This window comes from Schistocerca gregaria, chromosome 4, assembly GCF_023897955.1.
Source record: "Schistocerca gregaria isolate iqSchGreg1 chromosome 4, iqSchGreg1.2, whole genome shotgun sequence".
Classification (NCBI taxonomy): Eukaryota; Metazoa; Arthropoda; class Insecta; order Orthoptera; family Acrididae; genus Schistocerca; species Schistocerca gregaria.
In genome coordinates, this window is record NC_064923.1 from 542,471,815 (window position 1) to 542,490,008 (window position 18,194).

Here is an 18,194-nt window from a genome sequence, read left to right on the forward strand (position 1 = left end):
GACAAGGAAAGCATTTCTGAAGAAGAGAAATTTGTTAACATCGAGTATAGATTTCAGCGTCAGAAAGTCTTTTCTGAAAGTATTTGAATAGAATGTTGCCATGTACGAATGTGAAACATGGACGATAAACAGTTGAGACAAGAAGAGAATAGAAGCTATCGAAATGTGGTGCTACAGAAGAATGCTGAAGATTAGATGGGTAGATGATGTAATTAATGAGGAAGTACTGAATAGATTTGGGGAGAAGAGAAATTTGTGGCACAACTTGACTAGAAAAAGGTATTGGTTGTTAGGACACGTTCTGAGGCATCAAGGGATCACAAATGTAGTTCTGGCGGGAAGCGTGGAGAGTAAAAATCGTAGAGGGAGACCAAGAGATGAATACAGTAAGCAGATTCAGAAAATGAAGGTTGCAGTAGGTACTCGGATATGAAGAGGCTTGCATAGGATAGAATAGCATGGAGAGCTACATCAAACCCGTCTTTGGACTGAAGACCACAGTAACAACAAGACACAAATGAACATTTGATTCACCTCCATAATAATAAAACCACAAGATACCGTGTTGAGGGTCATCAGAAATTGCTTTACCAAAGCAACTATGCAATTAAGTTAGCCAATCTATGAAAAATGCAAAATTTAGGTATGCCCACTAGGTAAGTGAGGACTTCCACAGACACACCATAGTATGGAAAAACCTACGAGGTCTGGGACTATGCAAAACTAAATCTTCAGCTGAACCACTAGTTCCTATTGAGGATCTACAGTAAATGAGTAAAACAGTGAAGATCCTTAGTCGCCAGAATGGCATCTGGCCCAGATGGTATCCCCGTAAGATTTTGTGTTGAGCATGCTACAAATGTAGCACCATTCTTATCCGTCATCTATCAGCGATCATTGGAACGGCGGAAAGTTCCACTCGACTGGAAGAAGTCCCAGGTCACAGCAGTCTATAAAAAGGGTAGAAAACCGTATGCACATACTTACCGGCCAATTTCACTGACATCGATGTGTTGTAGAATCATGGAACATATTTTGTGGTCAGACATAATGACTTTCTAGAGTCTGAGAAGCTCATCTGCAGAAACCAGCACGGTTTTAGGAAACAGCGGTCATGGGAGACACAGCTGGCCGTCTTTGTGCATGATATACAACAGGCTCTAAATATCGGCTCCCAGGTTGATGCCATATTTCCCGACTTTCGATAGGCGTTCGACTCAGTTCCGCACTGTGGCTTGCTACAAGAAGTGCGCGCTTACGGTCTATCCAGTGGCAAATGCGGTTGGATAGAAAGTTTTATAACAGAGAGGGAGCAGTATGTCGTCCTAAGCGGGGTAACTTCAACAGAAACAAGAATAACTTCAGGTGTGCCCCAGGGCAGCGTAATAGGTCCTCTGCTTTTTACGATTTACATAAACGATCTGGTTGATGCTACTGACAGCGGTCTTAGACTGTTTGCCGATGATACTGTAGTCTACAGGAAAGTAGTATCACACGAAAGTTGTGAATAAATCAATGAGGATTTGCAGAAAATAAATGCGTGGTATAATGACCGGCAGTTATCTCTCAATGTTAGTAAGAGTAACCGACTGCGTACAACAAGGCGAAAATCTCCATTAATGTATGAGTACAAAATAAATAATCACTCTTTGGAAGTGGTAACATCAGGCAAGTATCTGGGTGTGACTTTTCGAAATGAACTCAAATTGAATGATCAGATTACACAAGTAACGGGTAAGGCGAACTCTAGATTGCGGTTTATTGGTAGAATCCTGACCGATGCAGTCCTTCAGCAATGAACAAAGAAAATAGCTTACAATACGTTAGTTCGTCCAGTCTTAGAGTATTGTTCGTCTGTATGGGACCCTTTTCAGTTGGGTCTGATTCAAGAGATTGAGAAGGTCCAAAGAAGAGCGGCAAGATTCGTGACTGGTACAGTTAGCAATAGTGAGAAGGGGGAAAGAGATTGTCTGAGCTGAATAGTAATTAGTCTTTCGCGAGCAACTACGATTGCATGCGTTTACATGAGTTTTTTTCAATCCTTTTTTTGTGCGCCCACCATTATAAGACAAGTAAATCAGCACATGCTGGATGGCTGTAAATAAGTTTGTTGGACTTGACTTACAATTAGATATACCTGTAGGTCATCTGCGTGCAGGTGATATTTGCAGTGGGAGAGAATAGTTGATATTTCATTAATGTATAATGAGAAAAGTAATGGGCCCAACACAGATACTTGTCGGGTGCCTGATACTACATTTCCAGTTGTGGCTGCATTGTCCCAATCATTAAACACTGTTGCCAGGATATAAGGTCTGATTGGAACCACTGTACAGCCCTTGAAGAAAAGTTTTAACTTGATAGCTCGGCAAGCAGAATATCAAAGTTGACAGTCTCGAAAGCTTGCATGAAATTCAACAAGCACGTAATAAATGTTTGTTTTTTGTTCATAACTTCTTTCAGTTCATCAACCACTTTTATAAGAGCTCTCGCCATGCCGCCAGTTTGTCAGAAAACAGAAAGGTATTCATCTAAAAATGTATTTGATATTAAATGATAAGCACCCAGAAGGTGCAAACCACCGATTCCCTTAAAGCATCGTTAGTTGGTATAAACGAAAATTTTTTGTTGCTGCCAGTGAGCCCTAAAATGGTCAGGAAGTGCAAATTGTCAGTTTTCTAGTCACTGCTGACATTAGGATGTCATCTCCTTCGTTCTACTAGTTAAATCCAGTCTAGTTAAGCAGTGTACTCCTTTGCAACTTTGCAGTAGTTCCTCACTACCCTTAGACCAATACCATTTTGGCATAATAACCTATTGTTGATGCACTGATGACAAGCCATGTGATGCCATCTTTTTTTGACATTACATGTAATGTCCTCCAGTACCTACTATCTGATCTCTGAATTGTGTCGTCTTTCGGCATTCTTTGAATTGCGGCTTCTGCTGCTTCTCTGATCACTGATAGCATTGGGTATGGTCTTGTATGAAATAACACATTAGGAATGTGCAGAGATCTCCACACTTTTGTGGATTGATTTGAAGAATATACAGATTGTTGCATCTCAGAAAATTCAGCAAATTTTTCCATCTTCTGCTCAATTAGATGGAGTGCATTAATTTCCTAGTAGAATAATTCTCATCGTGATTATGTTCTTTTCTTCTCATATTACCTAAGGCATTTACCTCTCCTCTCACATAAATTGATTTCAACTCTGAACATGCAGCAATTTCTTCATCTTTCTCTACAAAATACTTGAAACTACAATTTCATTCTACTTAATTATCCTTGACGAATAGCCTTGCTTTCCTAAACTCTACAGTGGCACAATTCTCCGTGAGAAAGTACACTCCAAGCACAAAACTGATGGATAACCCCGTGGAAAACTATTACTTTCTTCTTAAATTCCGTTTCTCCAATCTCAAATCTTTTTAAATCCTGCGCTTTTATCGGTTTTCTCTAGTTTTCTAGGACACTAAAGATGATGATTCTACTAACTGATCAGGTTCAAATGTTTGCACTATTTTTTAACTGATTACATAATATGGTTGAGACAGCTCCGATCTCACTGTACAGTTTTCATGCAATACTTTGTACTTAATATTCCTCTGGTCTTCAAATTTATTGGCACGATCAGTAATGACCAATTGTGGGGCGGTGGGTGGAAATAATTGCTATTACATGTTCCTATTTATTTAATGCTGTTGTTTGCTCTTCTCAACACTGGCTCTCTAACTACAATATTGGCACCAGAAAGTGATTAGCAAAATGTGAAGCCTCTAATTAGAATTCCTAGTGCCCACTTCATCTGAGAAATACATTTATAACTACAGCTTGTAGCTCTCAGGAATTAGGAGATCGTCTGGGATTCATAATCAAAAACCATTCTCTCTAAAATGTTCACTATATTCTGAAAGTCACAGACCAAAAATAATCCACACAATTCAACTACCAAAGCAGTTCAGAGTCTAATGCGCTGATGCAACTATAACTGTTCAAATTAAATGTTTAAGTGAATGATCGCCATAATTTGGTGATAATGTTCATCAAACGCCACGATAAATAATGGTAGAATGTCTGTCCCGCAGCGGCACATGAAAATACGACATACGCAAACTGAAGATATATCATTAAAGTCATCCCAGAATTAACACTTCACTTGAAAATGATTTCATGGTTACGCGTATCCCGAGTAACTTATTACGGCATCAGATGCTGCTTATAGCAATGATACCGACGCGACGTGACTCCCGGTACAGATGGTGTGCTATCAGCGTCTGGAGAGAACTGGGGCCTTTCTTTCTCGTGCAGCGTTCTTACATATAAAGCCGCGGTGCGGACGGCTAAGGGAACGCCTGATCAAATCCGCTGTCCCGACTAGCCGCTGGGCTAGTAATGCATCAGTTTAAGTAATAGAATAAATCATTGCTTCCTTTGCTGATGGCCGACGCAGCTCTCAATTTAAATGTGCAATCAGCACACAGGTAAGTAATCATAATAAAAAGTCTGATGTGGCTAAGTCAAATATTTTGGGCGAGAGAATTAATTTAATTACAATACACGCAGTAGACGAGCTCTGAACTTGCTCTTTGGAGATACGCTATAGCTATAGTTTTTTAGTTGTTCTGCTGAAACTTCTCACATCTTTATGATTATAGCGGATCTCCCTTCTACTTAAATTTAAACATCTTAGCCTTATTTATTCGCCTACTTAATCTATCTTGCTTCCTTAATTTTTAAGGCAAAAACCAGAAAATCATGAATTTCAACTAAAATTTTAATTTGTGAGATCGAGAATACTGTTTCTACTAAATTATTATGCAAAAGGAATCTAAATATAATTTTTTAAGTTTATAGGTCTTTTCTATTGCCCCAATGATTTTTACAGAAAAACGTCCAAATTTCGAAAATGGTTAAAGTTATTGAACTGATATTCAACACATATTGATTTAGTATTACTCCTCACATGCTAGAAACATTTCAGGTTATTTACTTGATTTTTAAAGTATTGTGCATCATTTATGACATCAGAGCTAGTTACAGCGGACTGGCTGGCACACAATGGAAAACTGATGTGAATTTTATGCGAAGTGAGTAGGCTGCTTCCTCACACAATGTTGATTCCCAGCAAGATCCCATTATAAAATTCTTCCACTTTTACGATTCTTGACCCGTGCATTCTCCATGATTACTCCTTTGTAGCGATTGGTTTTGTGACCTCATAATATGCAAATATTTGCGGTTATCATTTTGCCATTATCTTCACTTTGTGGGTCGATCTCATCAATATCTTGTTCCTTCATCGTTCTTATGATTATTGCATACAATGAGCATCTGGTGCTCATCAAAACTGCAAGACGCAAACTCTTCTCGTCATTTGCTGTTCTTGTGTCCTCACTGCTACAGAAATGACCAAGGCGGCTGCATCTCTGTTGAAAGCTGTACGCTCCATTTTCTCACTTGCCTCCAACGTTCCTTTGGCTTTCCTTTTCTGTCATCACTTGTTTCTTATCCAGTGTTAATTATAGTTCCTCCACATAATGGTCCGGCAACAATGAAACATTTCCACATACAGTCAGTGGTAACCTTTAAATCAAAATGTTTATCAATTTTTCTTCGTTAATTGAGTCATTAAGTGTATATACTTGTCCTCTTTTCTTTAATGAATTCTTTCATCGTAGCACATTGACATGAGTAACTGGTGAATGGCAAGAATGACAATTTCATTGATCACTGTTTACTACGCTATCAATATTTCTTGAGAAACACGTTTTCCCATTGTTCACAGTTGTTGTATCCGTCGGTCGCTCTGCTACCCCAGGCCTTAAGTTCTCCTTCGTAAAGGCCAACACAAAAGCTTATTTTCTTCCGTTTAATCTAAACTGTTTTACAAAGGCAACCAGTTTACACTATGTAATCAAAAATATCCGGACATCTGGCTGAAAATGACTCACACGTTCGTGACGCTCTCCATCGGTAATGTTGGAATTCAATATGGTGTTGGCCCACCCTTAACCTTGATGACAGCTTCCACTCTCGCAGGCACACGTTCAATCAGGTGCTGGAAGGTTATTTGGGGAGTGGGCGCCAATTCTTCACGGAGTGCTGCACTGACGAGAGGTATCGATGTCGGTCGGTGAGGCCTGCCACGAAGTCGGCGTTCCAAAACATCTCAAAGGTGTTTTATAGGATTCAGGTCAGGACTCTACGCAGGCCATTCCATTACAGGGAAGTTACTGTTGTGTAACCACTCCGCCGCAGGCCATGCATTATGAACAGATGCTCGATCGTGTTGAAAGATGCACTTTCCACCCCCGAATTGCTCTTCAATAGTGGGAAGCAAGAAAGTGCTTAAAACATCAATTTAGGCGTGTGCTGTGATAGCGCCACGCAAAACAACAAGGGGTGCAAGTCCCCTCCATGAAAAACACGACCACACAGTAACACCACCGCCTCTGAATTTTACTCTTGGCTCTACACACGCAGTCAGACGACGTTCACCGGGCATTCGCCGCACCCACACCCTGCTATCGGATCGCCACACTCTGTACCGTGATTCGTCACTCCACACAACGTTTTTCCACTGTTCTATCATCCAATTTTTACGCTCCTTACACGAAGCGAGGCGTCGGTTGGCATTTACCGGCGTGATGTGTGGCTTATGAGCAGCCACTTGACCATGAAATCCAAGTTTTCTTACCTTCCACCTAACTCTCACAGTTCTTGTAGTGCATCCTGATACAATTTGGAATTCCTGCGTGATGGTCTGGATAGATGTCTGCCTATCACACATTACGACCATCTTCAACTGTTGTCGGTCTCTTGTCAGTTAACAGACGAGGTTGGCCTGTACACTTTTCTGTTGTACATGTACCTTCACGTTTCCACTTCATTATCACATCGGAAACAGTGGACCTAGGGTTGTTTAGGAGCGTAAAAATCTCGCGTACAGACCTATGATACAACTGACAACCAATCACCTGACCACGTTCGAAGTCCGTGAGTTCCGCGGAGTTTACGATGACTCATGGGTGTCCAAGTTTATATCGTTGACTGCTCACTAACTGCACCATCATTTCCTATTTCTGAGACGCTTTCCTGTCCAGCAAATGCATTATGTATTAGAATGTTTTAAGTTACTTGTACTTCCAGATTGTCTTCCATCAAGCCAACCGTTCCATGATTGTTGGCTGTTGACCACCCATGAAATTAAACTGTCTAAATATGTAATAATTGAAACAATCACTGCAGTAATCATTTTTCCTGTGTCACTCCTAACCAACATCGTCCCACTTTCAACATGAGACGCAGCTATACATATGCTGATATACTTAACATTCGTTGATTTTGCAGATCGGCTGTACCCTAAGATTCCACGGTGTCAGGGCCAGGTACGTATCCCCACACTGTAAGACCACCTTACCTTTCCCAGTACGCAGATCACAACCAGATGTTGCCACAGCAAGTCGATTTGTAACATCTCTCACTTGAGTTTTGAGGACTCATCGGTTGATTAACAACGAAACTACCGCGATACAAGTATACTGGTACTTGTTTGTCACACAATCCGCATCAAGTGCGACTAAACAATTGCTTAAAGGAAAGCAACTTCTCTGCGGATACTGAAAAGGGGCACGCTACGGGGTGTGATTGTAACATTACAACAAGAGCGTGCCGCGCCAAGAAAACAGGGGAAAGTTTTAGGAATGACGATGTCATGCAGCACCATTTATGACGCATACATTCCTGATGTTGATACAGCCACAGTTATCTCCTACATTATTGATGCATATGAATACACTCTCCCGTGCTATATTGAAATTATGAAGATTAACCTATCTTACAAGTGTACACAAACTATAATGAAGTTGAACGATAAGTGGCACATGAGGAGAAAGCCTCGTCATACTTATTCATTACGCCTTAATTTCGTTCGATCAGATGATGACAATGCTATCGGAAGTATTCGTTCCATAAACTCAAGTCATATTGCAGCTTTCTTATGGTTCTGTCTCCCATTCTTCATTACCTTATATTACCACCTATACAAAATATATAAAATAGGTAAAGTTTCCACCGTGATTTGAATTACTAAGAGAAAACGAATATAATAGGAGATATTAAAAAATACGTCAGTACACGTTCAGAAAACTGATGGATCACTAAATTTCACACCCGTCAGCGTCTGCCATCTTTGGTATAGGAATTATTACTTTCTTCTTGAAGTCTGAGAGTAATTCACCTGTCTCATATATCTTGCGTACAAGGTGGACTAGTTTTGTAGCTCACCAAAAATACAGGGAGCGAAAATTTATCCATAATTTTTTCAGAAATCAGACTACGATTTTAACATTCAATGGGCAAGGAAAGGAATCGGTAGTTGAGAAGGGAGTGAAACAGGATTTTAGCTTATCCGTGTCATTCATTCTATACATTGAGCAAGAAGTAAAGGAAATCAAGAAATTTGAAAAGGGGGTTGAAAAGTTCACGGAGAAGAAATAAAAACTTGGCAGTTTGTCTATGGCGTTGTAAATCTGTCTCAGACGGAAACGGACTTGCAAGAACAGTTGAACGGAAATGAGGCTATAAGGTGAATATCAACAAAAGTAAAAAAAAAAAGGCTAATGGAAAATGGTCGACTGACATCAGGCGATGCTGAGGGAATTAGATTATGAAATGATATACTAAAAGTAGTAGATGACGCTTGCAATTTGAGCAGCAAAACAACTGACGAGGGCTGAAGTAAAGAGGATATGAACTGCAGACTGGTGACAGCAAGAAAAGTGTTTTTGAAAGAGAAAAATTTGTTAACACTGAATTCATTTAAGTTTGAGCAAGTCTTTTCTGGAGGTATTGGTCTGGAGTGTAGTCTTGTACTTAAATGAAACGTGGACGATAAATTCAGGTAAGAAGATAACAGAAGCTTTTGAAATGTGGTGCTAAAGAATGTTGTTGAATATTATGAGGTAGATCTGATAACAAATGAAGAGGCACAGAATTAAACTGTGGAATAAAGGAACGGACCGATTACAGTACGTACCCGAACTCATCAAGTAATCGTCAATTTGGTAATGGAAGGAAGTGTGGAAGATAAAAATTGTACTTGGAGATCCAGAAATGAATACTGTAAGCAGATTCCGTTCTCGCCAGGATGGAATTTGTGTATCCCAGATGTTTTAATACACTGTTATCCATATGAAAGTGCGAGAATGTTTGCGAATCGAATGACTGAAGCAAGATGTGGCTACCAGCTCAGTATTCACGTATCCATATGTGGAAAACCGCATAAAAACCATAGGCACACTGAGCGGCACGCCAGACCTCATCGATAGCCCTAGCAATACCAACGCATTTTCCACAACGTGCTGGTTAAGGCCTACCCCCAAAAAAGGTTAAAAATTCAAAATTTGTTAACTGTTGTTGACTAACATTAACAACACACTTTTTAAAGCAGTAATGATGTGCAACTAGGGCCCAGAACCGGAAAATATCTTTTAGGACACTCTTAGCAATATCCATGCATTTGCAATAACGTGTACTACCGAGCTGGAGGTACGTTATGATCACCACAAAACAATTTAAATAAAAATATCGTTATTTGTTGCTGACTTTTACTCGCAACACCCTTTTTAAAGAGATACTGATGTGTAAACAAGGTTCTGAACTTGAAAATATCTACTACTGAGACTTAAATTTAAATCGTTTACGGAATCTGGTAGCAGAATTCATTAAAAACTAATTTTTTCAGGTTTTTGAGGTATAAAGCAATTGGCCGGATCGCAGTATGTTCCGAAATGTGGGCATAAAGTAAACCCCTTCCCATTGGTATTGCGAGGGTTAACACAGCGGGCGGATTCAATCCGGGACCTGCACGCCTCCCCGAACCTGGGATCGGCGTGCTAATGCCTCCCGCTATCCGGGCGGGTCATCTCATCGACGACAATTTTCCATCGTCATAACTCGGGTTTGACACTACACCGGTGCTGCAAGTTTATACTGTATCGGCATGTGGGTCACGCGCTTCGTAACGAGCTATAAGGCGGCCGCTAATTGTGATGCAGTAGGTGTCCCTCCAAGGGAAGATGGAAGAGTGGGCGAAATCTGCCGCTGCAGCTCCCTCGGGCCGCCACCGCTCAAGTGAATTAAGAAGTGCCGGCGGATCCTTTGATTAGGGCCAGACAGCTGCCTGGTAATCAAAGTTTGACCGCGGCGCCGAGATCAAAAGGCGCGAGGCAGCTCACCTGCTGACGTATTTCGAGTTGGCCTTGGTGGGGCACAGTGGCCGACGGTTCCGGTGTTGACGTTCACCTAAGATACGATTGGTGGCGGGTCTTCCTTTCCCATCCGTCTTCTTTCTCCTAGCAGAAGCATTTTACCAACATAGCCCGTGTTTCACATGGTACGAGCACCCACATTCATATGCCCGACTCCACGTTTCCTATTTTAAGAGAAAACATTAACCTTTGGTAGTTACGAATTGAACATAATACAACTTTATGATTATGTAGGCTACTTTGTACTGTACTTTAAAAGTACTAGCAATAACAGGTCACTGACATAAAATTCTACGTTTTTTCGAACGTTTGAAGAAAACATTCGAAATAATTCTATTTTATTTAAACGAATACGTCCCATTACAAATTGGTGTAAGAATTTCATTTTCATATTCTGTTCCACGCCGGATTACTGAGTACTATCGTAACCTTTCCCTATGATATTGTCAACAGAGATTATTTGTTTTACACTGTTACATCAACAGGTCGTTTGTTGATGTGCGCTCGCAGCAAATGACGTAGGCCGCTATGCGAAACAGTTTGACAACCACAAATACCCCAAAGCCTGACAGCAATTCGTTGCAGTTATGGTTAATGATAATCTAGCTCACTTACTGGTTAATTGTGTTTCGTGACCCAGTTTCACATTCCTGTGATTAATTTTAAGTGAAGTACGTACAGCCAGCCATTGCGGCCGAGCGGTTCTAGGCGCTTCAGACTGGAACCGCGCGACCGCTACGATCGCAGGTTCGAATCCTGCCTCGGGTGTGGTGTCCTTTAGTTAGTTGTATTTAAGTAGTTCTAAGTTCTAGGGGACTGTTGACCTCACATGTTAAGTCCCATAGTGCTCAGAGCCATTTGAACCATTTGAAGTACGTACAAACCGCATGGGTGACTGTGATGTTTTAATGCATTTGTTAAGTTTTTCCGGATTTTTAATGTTTAACCAATTAAGGTGCACCGGTACTCTCGTTCCTTACCGATATATGTCGCAGTCTCTGATTTCTGGCTTCCACCAATGTAACACTATCATAGGCTTTCCCAGGCTGTGTGCCATGGCATTGAACTGTGTGGAGAGTACCGCGAAATTTTGCTCTCTCCAATAGTCTAAATATTTTAAGTTTGTGATAAGACGCACTTTATTTTTTAACTGGACTTATAATTATTTATAATAAACTTGAATACAGCATGCTCGAATTAGCGCCTATAACGGCGATCAACTGAAGATCTCTTGCCGCTAATCCGGTTGATGATAAAAGTCTGAAACAGTGCATACCTAACACTTCCCATTAAATGAGAATAAATGTTGAGATACCCTATGTAGGTTGTGGCCAAAAGGCTTATTTGGATTCTGCGGTTTCTCCCGTGCTATATACACAGTCCATCCACATTGATGTGACCACCGCCTATGTTCGACGTCAGCGTGCAATAACCTCTCGCAGATGGCAGGTGGTTGCTCTAACAGTGAAGGGTACATAAAGCGTATCGGGGGGACGAGGAAAGCAGTGTAATCGTTGTCGCCATGCGGAAACGGGGCAATTCATCTGATGTCCAAAAGAGCTTAATCATTGGCTTTCATCTACAAGGATACTCTGCAAATCAGAGTTAAGTGCTCGGCAAACAGTTCATTGAACTACTTTCACAGTAAGTCCCTACGGCACCCTCGAACGGAACACGGAGATAACTAACGCCTATATCTTTCCGTGCAAGTTCTCATTTCCCTTATTTTATTATGATGATCGGTTCTGCCTATGTAACTCGGCGTCAACATAATATTTTCGCATTCGGTGGAGAATGCTGGTGATTGAAATTTCGTGAGAAGATCCCACCGTAACGAGAAACGCCCGTGTGCACCATCGTGTAAATAGAGGAGTCCAAAACTCACAAATTATGTAGGCGTGCGATGTCGGGGTTGTTGTCCACCCAAATCCCATTTCACATCCGATAATACAAAACTCCCTATTTCTCGATGATACAAAACGTGCTGCCCTTCCTTGACCTTTCTCGATGCACTCAGTTAATCCCATCTGGTAAGGATCCCACACCACGCAGCAGTACTCCACAAGAGGACGGACAAGCGTAGTGTAGGCAGTGTCTTTAATAGATCTGATGCATCTTCTAAGTGTTCTGCCAATAAAGCGCAGCCTTTGGTTCGCCTTCCCCAAAACATTTTCTATGTGTTCCTTTCAATTCAAGTCGTTCATAATTGTAGTTCCTAGTTGAGTTTACCACCTTTAGATATGACTTATTTATCGTGTAATCGAAGTTTAGCGGATTACTTTCAACACTCATATTGATGACCTCAAACTTTTCATTATTTAGGGTCAATTGTCAATTTTAGCACTATAGAAATACCTTCTGTAAATCGTTGTGCAATTTGTTTTGATTTTCTGGTGACTTTACTAGGCGACAAACGACAGCACAAACGACAGCGTCATCTGCAAACAACATAAGACGGCTGCTCACATTGTCTCCTAAATCGTTTATATAGATTACTCCTACTGCCTTTCTTAAATACTGATGTGGCAAGTGCAGCTTCCAGTCTTCGAGTAAGGATCTTTCGTCGAGCGAGTGGTTGTATATGGTTGTTAATTAAGGATCTATTGCATCCGTATACTCTGAAAGGAACCTGATTTGTATACAGTCTGATCCGGAAGACTTGCTTATGTTAAGTGATTTAAGTTGCTTCACTTCTCCGAGGATATCTACTTCTAAGTTACTCATGTGAGCAGCTATTCTTGATTATAATTTGGAATACTTACTTCGCCTTCGTTCGAGAAGGAATTTCTGAAGGCTGTGTTTTCTAACTCTGCTTTAGCAGCACTGTGATCGATAGTATTTCCAATACTGTTGCACAAAAGAGGCATTGATTATGTCTTGTCGATAGCATAGGCCCTAAAATATATACAACAAGAATCTCTGTAGATTTTCTGCCAGGTTCAGAGACAAGGTTTCACTGTGGAAACTATTTCAAACATCTTCCACTGAACTCCGCGTTAAATTTCGAGCTTCTGTGAAACACAGTCAATTTTGGGAATTTTGTGCTCTTTTAAATTAGGCATACTTTTTTCGTTGTTTCTGCAACAGTGTTCTGACCTGTTGAGTGTACCATGAAGGATCAGCTACGTCGTTTCTTAGTTTGAGTTACGGTAATCAGTCTCGCTACGAGAACCCTGTGTTCACTAATCCCTGTATCCGTTCTGGTGCTCGTTAATGGATAAGGGTTATTTGTTGCTAAGAGATCAAGCGTGTTTTCACAACCGTTTACTATTCGAGTGGGCTCATGAAGTAACCACTCTAAATAATTTTCAAAGCACGCGTTTATCACAATTTCGTATGCTGCTTTACATGTGTTTCCCGATTTAAACATGAATTTTCACCAACACACCGAGGGCAAATTGGAGTCACTACCAACTATAATTTTATGAGTCGGGTTTGTGTTTGTAATTAGTCTCAGGTTTTCTTTGAACCTTCCGTCAATTCTATCATCTGAGTTGAGAGGTCGGTAAAAGGATCCAGTTATTATTTTATTCTTGTTGCCAAGAGCGACCTCTACCCACACTAACTCCCAGGAACACTTTAATTTCGCTGCAAGGTAAACTACTTCTAACAGAAACAAACACGCCACCGCGAACTGTTTTCGGCCTATCCTTTCTGAACAACGTTAGGTCTTTCGCAAGAATTTAGCCAGTTTTCTGTGCCTATAACGATCTGAGCAACAGTGCTTTTATTAGTGCATAGATCTCTGGTACTTTCCCAGCATAGCTACAAAAATTTTGAACTGTTATAACGATAGTTCCTAGATCTACGTTTTTGCTGCGTTCGTCTTCCACCCATTGAGAGTGAAGCCCTTTCTGTGTTTCCCGGAGACCATCTAGCCTAAAAAAATCTCCCAGTCCACCCTATACAGCCCCGCTAAACGTGTAGCCGCCTCCTGCGTGTGATGGACCTCTGACCTATTTAGCGGAAATCCACCACCCTGCGTCGCAAGTAGAGGAGTCTGCAGGCAACACTGTCGCTGAGCCATTTGAGCCTCTAATACAGACCCTCAATTCGTCTCTGTACCAGAGGTCTTAAAAGGTCCTGTCGACTATGCTGCAAATGACGAACTCTGCTTTCATCTCGCAAGCGAGACCGGTAGCCTTTACCACTTCTGATAGCCTCCCGAAACCAGAGAGAATCTCTTCCGATCCAAAGCGGCACACATCACTGTTAGTGCTCTACAGTTGGCTGTACCCTGTGCTCTTCATGGCATTCGGAAGTACCCGTTCCACGTCTGGAATGACTCCACCCGGTATGGACACGGAGTGTACACTTACTTTCTTCCCGTCCTTAGTAGCCTTGTCTCTTAAGGGGCCGCATAACGCGCCGAACATTGGAACTCACATCTACCAACAACCGTCTGTGATTGCCCGGATCTTGCAGGCTGAGAGTTTTCCTTTGAAACAAGACAAGCGACTACATCTGGCTGAGGGAAAGTATCACCCACAGATGGCATCTGAAACCTGTTTGTCAGACTAACTGGGAAGGCCTTAAGTTCGGCCCCCTGGAAACTCCTTCGCCGCTAGCCACGCCACGAGGCGACCTCACACACGACCACAGATAAGGAGTCAGCCTCAAAGCGAGCAGTAACTAGGCTGGCCACCGATGAGCTCCGATCGGCAGCCTCGTGGGTCTTTATGACCATCCACTGTAGCTTGAATCTGTGTAATCGCAACAACACAGCCTGGAGCTTATTATACTGCCTAGCTGTTTCCAATAGCGAGGAGAATAATGTCCAAAATCACAAACTTTTTGTGGAAACGGTGAAGCGCTCAGAGTACCTGCTAAAGTAGCCACTTTAGGTCCTAAAAATGGTGGACTAGGATTAACTGATATAAAGCATAAAGGCTCTGTACTTTTTATCAAAAGGCAAGTTAATTTAATTAGAGACTCGCGAGAAAGCATAACCAGCCAACTTTTCGAGATCATTAAACCTCGAAACCTGCCTTCCCCGGTTGACGTGCAGGATATCAACAGCCGTTTACAGCATGTGAGGGTTTTCTACGTTGGGTTCAGTTATGTAAGTGCCGTAATCAGACAGTCACGACACTTAACATCAAGAGCCATAATGAGGGGACGAAATAAAGTGAAGGAAGCAACAAAATAGAACGGTAGTTTCCAAACACTGATCGGAAATTTGGAAATTTGTGGTAAGGGCTTATGGAACCATACTGCTGAGCTCATCGACCCCTAAGCCTACACGCTAATTAATCTAACCTAAACTAACTTTCGCTATGGACAACACACACACCCATGCCAGAGGAAGGAGTCGAAGCTCCGACGGGGGGAGCCGCACGGACCGTGACAAGACGCCATGGACCGCGCGACTGCCCCGCGCGGCCATTTATCGAACTTGAGATTTGGAAAAACATTAGTTCTAATGTGCTCACGTCTCATATAAAAACTTCATGGTATACGACAGTTAACGATATAGTGGGGGGTTGAAGGGACCAGACTACAAAGGCCATCGGTAAACAACATAGTTAGCACCAATGAAAGACTGCACGCAATCGGACTCTGAAACAAATTTATGTCGACAATGTCATCTAGTTGACACAATAATTCATAGATGCACTTGCAGCGCTCACATTAATAGTTGGAAGCGGATCCGAGAGCAAATAGCTCTGATGACAAGGACATCTCCTGAGAGTATATAGCTGTCATTGATACACAGGCCTGAAGCACGCTATTTCCCAGAGACAAAATATAAAGCTGTGTACTGGATGCAGGGAAATTCTGTTAATTACGTCGTTAACAAACTGGGATCCGACAGCACTATAGAGTTCAAGGTACATATGCTGTGTGAGTACCACAGAATTAGAAGGCATTCGAATCACAAGAAAAGTTTGGTAATATGTTAAACATTATATCTGAAACAATAGGCATTCGTTAGTATAAAAGACTGTGTTGACAGTGATGTATTGTGGTTACTTTAAGGCTATTATTTAATTTTTTTACTGTAATTTTTGATGTGTGCTTTTTCTACTTCAGAAAGTAGTTTTTTTAAATTTTATAAGCTAATGGAAATTGGGAAATTTGTGGTAAGGTCTTATGGGAGCAAACTGCTAAGGTCATCGGTCCCTAAGCTTACGCACTACTTAATCTAAGTTAAACTAACTTACGCTACGGACATCACACACACAATGTTCAAATGTGTGTGAGTTTCTAATGGACCAAACTGCTGAGGTCATCGGTCCCTAGACGTAAACACAACTTAAACTAACTTATGCCAAGAACGACACACACACCCATGCACGAGATAGGTCTCGAACCTCCGACGGCAGAGGCCGCGCAATCCCGACATGACGCCTCAAACCGCGCGGCCACTTCGCTCGGCGACAACACACACACACACACACACACACACACACACACACACGTCCAAGGGAGGACTCGAATCTCCGACGGGGGGAGCCGCGCGGACCGTGACAAGACGCCCAGACCGCGTGGCTACACAGCGCGGCTTATAAGCTAATGTACAAAACTTATGTGACAGTCAGATTGTGTATCTGGTAGTGTCAAAACACGAAACATTAGATCTGCATTATTGGTTTGCAGTATAAATATGAAAATTGGCAGTTTTTATGTAATATAATGTAATAACCAATGGCTGGCCAATTGCCCTGTTCATTTTTTCACTATGATGTGTAATTCAGTTTTCCAGTGAAATATCTATTACATAGGTCTGATCACTTCAGATAATTAACATTCCATTGACGTCCAGAAAGTTTAGTTGGAAGGTAGTCAACTTTATAACATCTCTTTTCCGCCATTCTCAAGTATTTAAGATATTGTCTAATATGGTTATTAATTGTTTTTATGTGCGATGGGCATAAATCTTCCATATTCTGTATACGTTTTAGTGACTTCCATACAACTGTGTGAAATGCTCATAGCTAGTCTGACTGAGCTGAGAATGTTAAAGACCAATTTCTTCTCTTAACTTGTTTCTCACAGAGACTATTTCCTTGTGTACATTAATATATTAAGAATTATCCCAAAAACTTGCTGATATCCTTCATAAAGTGCAATTTATGCTTCTGTAAAGATCGGAGCACATGTAATTCAAAGCGCAATTTTGTTGTTATTCATATTTGAAGAAGTTTGAATGTCTTTAAAAAACTTTTCTTGATGTTCACTTCAATTCTTTCTGCTAATTTAGTCAGTAATACAATTTTCTGTTGTATTTCTTTAACATCAGCACAAATGCAATGCTAAAACTGTTTTTGTTTAAATCATCTCATGTGCACATGGTTAGTACATGTAGTTAGTATGTATTTCGAACGTGTAAAATGCTCCTTAAATAAATGTTTAATCTAAAATAAGTCGGTAGAGCACTTGCCCACAAAAAGCAAAATCCCCGAGTTCGAGTCTCGGTCCAACATCCATTTTTAATCTGTCAGAAAATTTCAATGAATAAATATAAAATAGTATATTTTAGATTAGCAAATATTATCACTGTTCACGTATCAGAAACATACATAAATATATATATATATATATATTATACACAGTTATTAGTATATTACTTTTGCCCGAAACTCGACCACTTCCAATGCATTTTCTGCTCCTTGATGGAGTTCGTGTTAAGGGCAGGACGCTAGGCACAGCAGGCATTGTAGGATATGATGAACAGTCTGGTCTTCTCCAGAGTCACACTGAATATAATCTTGATCATTGTTAGCCCCATTTTGCCAAATTAAATTGCCATCCAGAGGGATGGTCGGCTGTAGCCTTCGATAGTTGGAACTAGCTTTTCCGGCAGCAGTTTTCTCTTCGAACAAGAGGAGGCAGAGCTACTCGACTGGAGTGGATTTCAAGTGCCTGTAATGATTCTGCGAGTGTAATTGAGAGCTATCTCCACCTGCTTGGCATGT

General features: G+C 41.2%; 1 protein-coding gene across 1 annotated transcript in view; it reads left to right on the forward strand.

Annotated features, from left to right (window-relative positions):
- The window catches only part of LOC126267461 (uncharacterized), a 56,400-nt gene that overhangs the window by 29,042 nt on the left and 9,164 nt on the right, over positions 1-18,194 (forward strand). The window lies entirely within an intron of this gene.